Source organism: Pyxicephalus adspersus, chromosome 1 (genome assembly GCF_032062135.1).
Source record: "Pyxicephalus adspersus chromosome 1, UCB_Pads_2.0, whole genome shotgun sequence".
NCBI lineage: Eukaryota > Metazoa > Chordata > Amphibia > Anura > Pyxicephalidae > Pyxicephalus > Pyxicephalus adspersus.
This window is the reverse complement of record NC_092858.1, coordinates 41605334-41613808: the sequence shown is the minus strand read 5'-3', so window position 1 is coordinate 41613808 and position 8475 is coordinate 41605334. Positions and strand designations below refer to the sequence as shown.

The following is an 8475-nucleotide window of genomic DNA, read 5'->3' as shown; positions in this document are numbered from 1 at the left end:
ATGCTGTCTGCCCCTCGATTCTTTAAATCCTATCTGTCCCTAGATTACCTCTATCCCTGTTGAGCAAAAACTGGCACCTTGGCTCCCATTCACCGTCTTTCATGATGGGCTGCACTAACATTATTCCAGATGTCGGCTGCAGTCTTCTGTAGAAGACAAGTTGGAGACATGCATTGGATGATATCTGAACTAGGAAGTGGGAGCTCCAATCTGAGTTGAAAATGACTTCAATCAGAATTACCAGACCACCACTAATAGAGAGTAAAGCAAAAATGATATGAGAAAAATCCCACTGACATGGACCCTAAAACTGATTCTAAGAATCCACATTTAACTTACTTTCTGCATTTTGTGGAATACCTGGAATCTGGTTCAATTTCCTTTTCTTCACTTGGAAGATTTCCTTTAAAAAGATAGTTTTCAGAAAAATGATTTATTATAATGTAAAGTAAACAAAGGTCAGGTTTTGTTATATGGGGAAATAGATTGTTTGGAAATTGAATTTTTTTTTAAATGTTTTTTACAGTTACATACCTGTTTGTAAATTCCTCTTTCCCATTAAACCAACAAAGAAGTCATGCATGTCTCCTGTAAATAAGAAACAATTATTCATGTTCATGAAAACTTTTATATTTTTTTAACTTTAAAACTTTTTAACAGATATTTTGTTGAAGAGAAAGGACAAAGTCAAATGTTGTTTTAAAAATCAGATAAACAAATATTAACTGAACAATTCTTCTGAGCCAATCATGTAATCCAGACCCCCTTCCAGACATGATGTCAGGTCATGTGTTGCCTTTGACCTCCCTGCAGTTTACTATTATACAGTATTTATATAGTGCCGACATGATATACAGCGCTGTACATTAAATAGGGTTTACAAATGACAGACAGATACAGACAGTGACACAGTAGAAGAGGACCCTGCCCTGAAGAGCTTACAATCTATGAGATTTACCATAATTAAGGGGTAGATTAGTGCAGTTTGGGCGTTTTTTTATTTTTTTGGTCATATAGCTACTTTTTTAGTTAAGCCTACAGTGCAGCCTAAAGTATGTGTTGCAGGAAAAAATAGCGGTGAATAGAACAATGATAAGTGTTTTTGTAATAAATTCTTAAAGCAGCCATAATAGATAGCATACCTCTAGAACTAAACTTTATAGTGGTTCTGGCTGTGTGAACTTCAAAGAATGCAAAAACATCTAAGGCTAAGGAGATATGGAGATATGAAGTAAAAGGCGATAGACTATAAGATGGCATTCAAATGGGTACATCTAACATTGTATGACTGCACTTTGAAGCTTTGTGTGTGTTTAATGCAATATTAAAATATTGTATGAATAAAATAACCTCTAGTTTTTTAAGCAATCGATGTCTTGTGTAAAAACATAGCACTTTGAAATTCTTACTACTTTGTTCTTTCCACCTTACCCTATGCCACTAATATGGCTTCTCAATTAAATCAGGCCATTCTGTGTGCTGGGATGTAAAAGTAACTTCTTGACAATAGATTCTTTATCATTTGTAAAACATTTTTTGGCTTATATTTTAAAATCAGTAATGTGACTTTTACTTACTTTTTAAAGGCAATGAGGAGAATTCCTTAGAATCTATAAAAGAGAAAACAATTTAGATTCACAGCTGATCCCTATGCTCATCTCTGTAGATTTTTCCACAATATATGCCAATAGAAGTTTACCACCTTGTGTCATCACTGCACCTGCTGTTGACATCTGCTTCCTGCCTGACTGCTCTTTACCCACGCTACATACTGCTATCTATTATGTATAAATGTTACTTGTACTGCGTTTCCATGCCCCATTACCCTGCACCTCCATCTCCTTTGACATCTTATAAATAAACTATAATAAACTGATATTAATAACACATGCAGTTATTTTTTGCCAGAGTGGGCACTCTGCATCTAATCTAGTGTTAGGTGTAGTTTTTGATGAATATCAGCTTACATTCTTTCTAACACAACATATAAGAAAATGTTATATCTTCATAAACACATAATGTTGTAGCAAGCTAATTTATTGCTATGGTCACTGAAAATCGCATTGACATCTGATATAAATATTCACTGTGCAAAATAATGTATGCATTACAGTGAACTGAACCTATAGGTACATCTTGGTAGAATACAAGTTGTAGTTGCATTTTGTATTATGATGTAATAGAATAATGATCAATAATAAAAAATGTTGTTGAATTAGTGCTATATAGGATTAGATCTACTTTCATCCATCCATCTTTTTCTGATCCTCTTTCTACTTTGATTAATGTACAAAAAAATTGTGACCAAGTTATAGACATTAAATATGTTTTTGTTCTTTACAATCAGTAAATGACTTTTAAACAAGACCCCACTGATCTCTGTAACCCTAGGCACTAATAAGTAATTTATCATCAAATTTTACAGCAGAAGCACTTTATTTGGCAGCTCAGCTTAATGTTCCTTTCTCCCTCAGCAGTAATTTGTCTTCTACACTTTTAGAGACCTGAAGATTTTCTGTGCAGTATTGCATGTTCATTTACCTGAATTTCTCCTTCCCATAAGCCCAACAAAACCATCATATGAATCCTCATCATAGAACCGCTTCAGGAGTGATGCTGGAAGTTTATAAATGTCTGAAGTTTTCTGCAAGGAAAGGAAACAAAGTAATTCCAAATTTACTAAAATTTTTGTTAATCATATTTAGGATTTTAAGAGGATTTTATGAAGCTTAGCTCATTACACAGCGGAGACATGATTTTTCACAATAAATTGTCACTTGGGTGGTCCTGAAGATAGCTACATTTTCTTCCAGTAATATACAATGAGCTGTATCAGCTACTCCTCATTTCTTTTATTTTTTTAATGTAATTTTTTATTGATGAAGAACATTGACATATACACTCAGAGGGTGGTTAAATAAAATAACTAACAATATCCTCCTACAATACTAATGGTGTTAAGCTAAGAATTTCTGAACAACATGCTCACACATAAAACTAATGCAGCTTAGACTTTGAATCAAACATTACTCCTAGAATAATGATATTTAGTAAAATAGGAGGTATTAAGACAACCCAAGAATAAAAAAAGAAAAAAATACAAAGTAAAAAGAAAAAGAAAGAAGAAATAGGGTAGGAAAACTGGGTTAACATATTGTCGTAATTAAGATATTCCCATTTTCCCATGGTGCTACTCCTCATTTCTATGATCAATGTGAAAAAGGAAGGTGGGGCTAATACGTGGGATATCCTGTGAGGATTTTTACTTGAATCCACTCAGTATTAAAGCTTAAATTACAGGCAATTACAATAAGATAAAGTGTGCTATTCAAAGTATTAAATGTTCCTAAATTTCATTATTGCAATCAGGCATGTTGCCGTTTTTTTTGCATTGACAATGAATAGGATAAAGCAGCAAAGAATAACCAGAGAATAAGCTCATTAACGTACTTCACTGTCTAACAACAGACTGCAGGAGGGAATGATACCTATAAAGTTTTATTTAACCAAAACTAGAAAAATTGAGGTTGCCAAGCTAAGTGTGCTGTATGCAGGGCTTTGAAAATCTCAGGGCTATATAGACAGAAATACAAATCCTTTGGAAGGTGAAATAGCTCCTGTATATGCATTTATTATGTGTAGTTAGCTGTTTGTCTGGAGTTCAGCATATCTCTATCCCAACACCTATAGTAACCTATAGTCTGGATATTTTGCAGAAGACAGGTTTTCTTTATGGTATTGTTTCACAAATAGATTATTTTCTTGTTTAAAAGTGAATAGGCATTGAGTTAAAGGACATTTTTTTTGTTTTATATTTTTAACAAACATTTAGTAGTCTACTTTAAAGTAGTTAAACTGACATTTGCTGAAACATTACCTGATGAAGAATCTTCCAGTTCCATGTGTTTCAATGGCAGTAATTGATTCTCCACCAAGGAATTTTTAAGTGAATGTCAGATTTACTGCTTTATAAATAGACTTTGAACTTTGCATTTATCTACTTTGAATCCCTTTTGCTTCTTTCCATTTCTGTTCACAGGGATATTGTGTTGTAAGCAGCATCATATTCTCAGAACTAATATTACTTTTATAATAAAAGACAACTGTTCATGATTCATCCACAATTACAGCTGCTGTGTACCAGTAAAATGGAGTAATCTTGAGCACAATTACAGAAATGCATTCCCTTCTCCTTTTCTTTGGATATAAACACCATTTTATCACAATGTTTTGGGAATAACGTTGGACACACCAGCTTTCTTTTCAGTAAACTCTTACCTTTCAAAAGTTTTAAATTCAGTGCTGATATTCCCACAAGGCTCCTTAGTGGTTAGAGATTTGGAAGACGATATAGATTCTGCTGTTTGATACACTCTTTGCAGGTTCTTATGCTTATCTTCACTTCTTGGACCCCGGAGTTAGCATTACTTGACTGCAGCTTTAGGTAAGTAGAAAGATAACCCTTTGATTTTTTCTTTTAATGTAAAGTTTAGTTAGAGCAGCTTTTTTAACCTTTTTGCCCCGAGGAACCCTTGATACAATTCTTATGTCTTAGGGGACCCCTGCTAAAAACATACAGTCAATAAAAAATACACCTTGGTAGTCAAGGTAAAAAATGCTGCCCTTACTAAAAGCTAAAATGGGTTTTGGTGTCTTACTACCAACTGTGACAAGTGACATTGACCACAAAGCTTTCCTCACATGAGAGGTACACGTCGCAGGTACATCCGGTAGTATAGACTGGGATGAGGTCGGCTGCAAGTGGTCACAAGTTTCTATTCAGATCACTATTTTATACATCTCTTAAAGCAGTGGTCCCCAACCTTTTGCAGCTCGCGGACCACTAAATCTACGTCACTCAAAGGGGAAGAGACTTCATAATCCCAGAGAGTGACATCATAATGCCACAACCCGCTCACCGCTCTGAGCCTGCGATGTCTCCAGCAGACGTGGTCCGCAGCCCTGGCCAGTGCGCCCCCCCAGGGGGGGTCCTTCTCCTGACCCCTCCTGGTGGTGCATCGACCAGAGCCGTGGACCACCGCTGGTCTCTGTGCTCTCATGGCCGACCTGTCAGACAGCTGCCGGGGACATGGACTTAGATAATTTTAACCCTTTTATTTATATAATGCTAAAGCCAGAGTTTGGTTTTCACAGAACAGTTTGTTTTAATATTGAGAATACTGAGAAAAAGTCAAACTTTCTTTTTTCAACTGGGGGATTCTACCTCCAATATCGATTCTCTTCCATTCTCTCCTTCTTTTTTGACCTCTTCCTCTCTATTTCCCAATTCTGCCCTCCCTGCTATAGAACCCACCCTGCAACTCTACATTCCTCTCCAGAGCACCAAGTTTCCATGAAAGCTATGCATGCTGTTCTGCTTGACATCTCATCACAACTTGACAACTGTATGTAGCTGCACCAATCACTGGCAACTCTTAGCACATCTTTCCAATCCCCACCAGCTCAAAAGCTTTTCAAATCAATCTATAAAAAGCCACTGATTAGCCTCCGGAGGCTAGTAGTGCTGTCCTAGCACACAGTTGCCCCCAAGACATCTGTGGGCAAAAGATAATGTCCATGGAAGGACTGATGGACAACCAGGATCAAACATGAGCAGGACAGGGGACACAATGGGAGGCCCGACAGTCCAGGGTCACTAACCAGGCGATGCAGGGTCATACACAGGAAATCAGTCCACCACGCAAGATATCCAAGGGTAAGACAAAGCAGAGTTGGGGTCACAGGCAACGGTCAATCCAGGCAGTGAACAATTCCAGGGTCTAGAAACAGGCAGTAAGCAACAGGAAATCCAACAGTAGTCACACCACTAGAAGGTCAGCCAGGCTGAACAGTACAAAGGCGACAAGGCCCGGAAGCCAATGTAAAGGGCAAAATCAAAGCCAGGAACTAATGCACCCATTGGCTGTAGGACATACTCTAAAATTCCCATTAGCTGCACACAGTCTTAGAGCAGGGGATGCTGAGATAGAACATTCATGGCTAGAGGGCAAATGGGACTGGTGAAGGCGGTTTAGCACAGAACAGACCACTTTTTGCCTAATCTCCTTTGCTCCTGCAACCGGTGCTGTTGGAGGTAACAAACACAGAGTAACAAACAGAGAACTGTGGTGGCGTACTGCACAGGATCACTGGCCATATATTAGTCTCCTAACACCTTCACCTTACTGACCCTGTCACCAACCCCTTCTTCCCCCACATGTTCCCTTTGGAGTTAGCTAATCAACACACACAGATCTCTCAGGCTGTCACATGCTAATGGAGGTCCCAGGCGTCCTATTGTCTGTGAGAGATTCCATCATCCTGCAGGGGTAGTCCTCCTGTACATACTACCTTACACCATACCTCCACACTTCACACCTGCCTGGGCTGTCATACTCTTTACTCTCCTTCCCACTTTTCTCTTGTGCATTTTACCAACTAAAAACATGTTTTTGAAATCCCCAACCTTTCATGTTCTAGAATGGGCACTTTTTTGCTAGTATAAAATAAAAAGTTGCTGTCTACACTGTCACAATGTTTTACACATGTGAAGAAAACTCTTTACACTTTCAGGGAAAAATATATTTACTTTGAAAACAAAACTAATAGAAATGCAACAGGGTAACAATATTAAAAATACAGTAGGCCAAAGGTATGACAGAATACATTACAAGTAAAAAGTTAGAATGTATGTATATTTTACAGATTTTTGACATTGCTAAGTAGTGAAAAAAGAAGAAATATTACAAAAGTAATTCTCAGCAATGTTGGCAGCTGAACAAGCTCTTCCACCTGTTGGTACACTGAGGCTTGGCAGAAGTAGCAGCTAAATTAATATGTACCGATAGAGTGATGGCTACCACTGTTTCTCTACCAGCATAGGAAGATGTGTTGATATGTACAACAGCTGTAACACAGTGGTCCAACCGGCAGAAAATAACTGCTAGCAAGTCATTTTAGGCTTCATGTTTAAATCTAAAAAAAGAACATTCTTTGTGCTTCCCATATCATCTGATGACATACAGAATTTTACATGATTCTTAATCTCGAGAGAAATAAACATCCTAATCTGATTTGTTCTGTTTGCAGTTCATTTGCTGTTTTTCCAACATTTTATAAAACATTTTTCATGGCAGACATTTCTAAAAGTCACATTCATGTATGTTGATTGTATAATTCTGCAAATATTTTCTGAACATACATATTGTGTAAAAAGCCATGTAATGCAATTGATGTATTTTTTGCTGTAAGTCCCAGTTGCAGGGCTGCCCCATCAAATTGTACTATTAAGAAAATTACCTTCTGAACTAGGTTTGCAAGACAAACAAACCAAATACAAAGGCTGCATATAATGTTATCAAGTTATTGCATGCAGCGTGTTAAAGGCAATCTGTCTTAGGAAACCTCAGAGGCAAACAGGATTCCTGGTCTTCTACAATCCAAGTTCTGCATGAAAAAAATAATTATTACTCCAGTCTGCATTTGGTGAAAATGGTAATTATAGAAGAAGGGTGTTTTTTTTTTACCAAAGAAATTAACACTAGGGCAAAAAATTGAGCACTATACTCTTTTCTGTTAACTAGTGCTTAAATAAATGAACTTGAGGTTCCATTTTTTGCAAGAGGTTAGACCATGGTCTAGCGTTGCTTTCACATGCTATTGTTCAGACAAAGGCAACTTGAAAACTAAACGTTAGAGAATTCTGGTAACATTGTTTTAAGTCTCTGACGTATAGCTCTGTTTGTAGGGTTTTTGAAACTTGTATTACCAATTTGTATAATAACAAACACTACGATTAGCCTAAAGGATTATAAAGGAATCTGGAAACAACATGAAACACTGTCCTTGTAAGGCAGTTTAGTTCTTTGCTGGTATTTGATGTTTCTTGGAGAAAAAAGTGTAATAGTCCCAAGTACTACAAAAAATAAAGAAGTCTCCTCTGTAGTAGTAGTCAAAATTGATTATTTACAGTGTTTACAATCCAATTTGGGAAAATCCCAAATCACTAGAAGCAGCAGGACGGTTACATGATATTGGCACTGTTTTAGGCAACACAGACCTAAAGGTATGATACTTTCAGAGTAGGATCTAGTTTTCCTTGCCACTCACCAATATCCAATGGCGTTCCACGGCACCCAGATTTACCATTATTCTTGCTAGGCTATATATTCCAACTAACAGATAAATGTGTCTATTTCCTTATGGATCATTTGGGGTTATACAGTCATTCTTTTACCAGGTGCTAATCTCATTCCCCACATGCAGCTATCATACCAGATTTAGAATTGAATCCATGTTATCTCAAGACTCTTCTGGTGCTCACCTGTATTCTGATTCAATACCATTTCCCACATGTTAGGTTACTTCTAGCATCCAAGCCTCATAGACAAAGGGCACCCACTATCCTTTCACTTTACCAGGACCAGTAAGACACCTATACAGCGTCCAGTTCTGTTTTCAAGAGTAGCAACAAGT

At 37.1% G+C, this 8475-nt stretch overlaps 1 long non-coding RNA gene across 1 annotated transcript in view; it reads right to left on the bottom strand.

The window, feature by feature from the left end:
• The window catches only part of LOC140321664 (uncharacterized), a 3934-nt gene extending 1244 nt beyond the window's left edge, over positions 1-2690 (bottom strand). Inside the window, exons 1-4 of the long non-coding RNA XR_011918993.1 lie at positions 2542-2690; positions 1578-1610; positions 535-588; positions 340-403 (exon numbers count right to left, since the gene is read on the bottom strand). This is a non-coding gene — a long non-coding RNA (uncharacterized lncRNA). The remainder of the gene's footprint in view (positions 1-339; positions 404-534; positions 589-1577; positions 1611-2541) is intronic.
• Positions 2691-8475: the final 5785 nt, after the last annotated feature.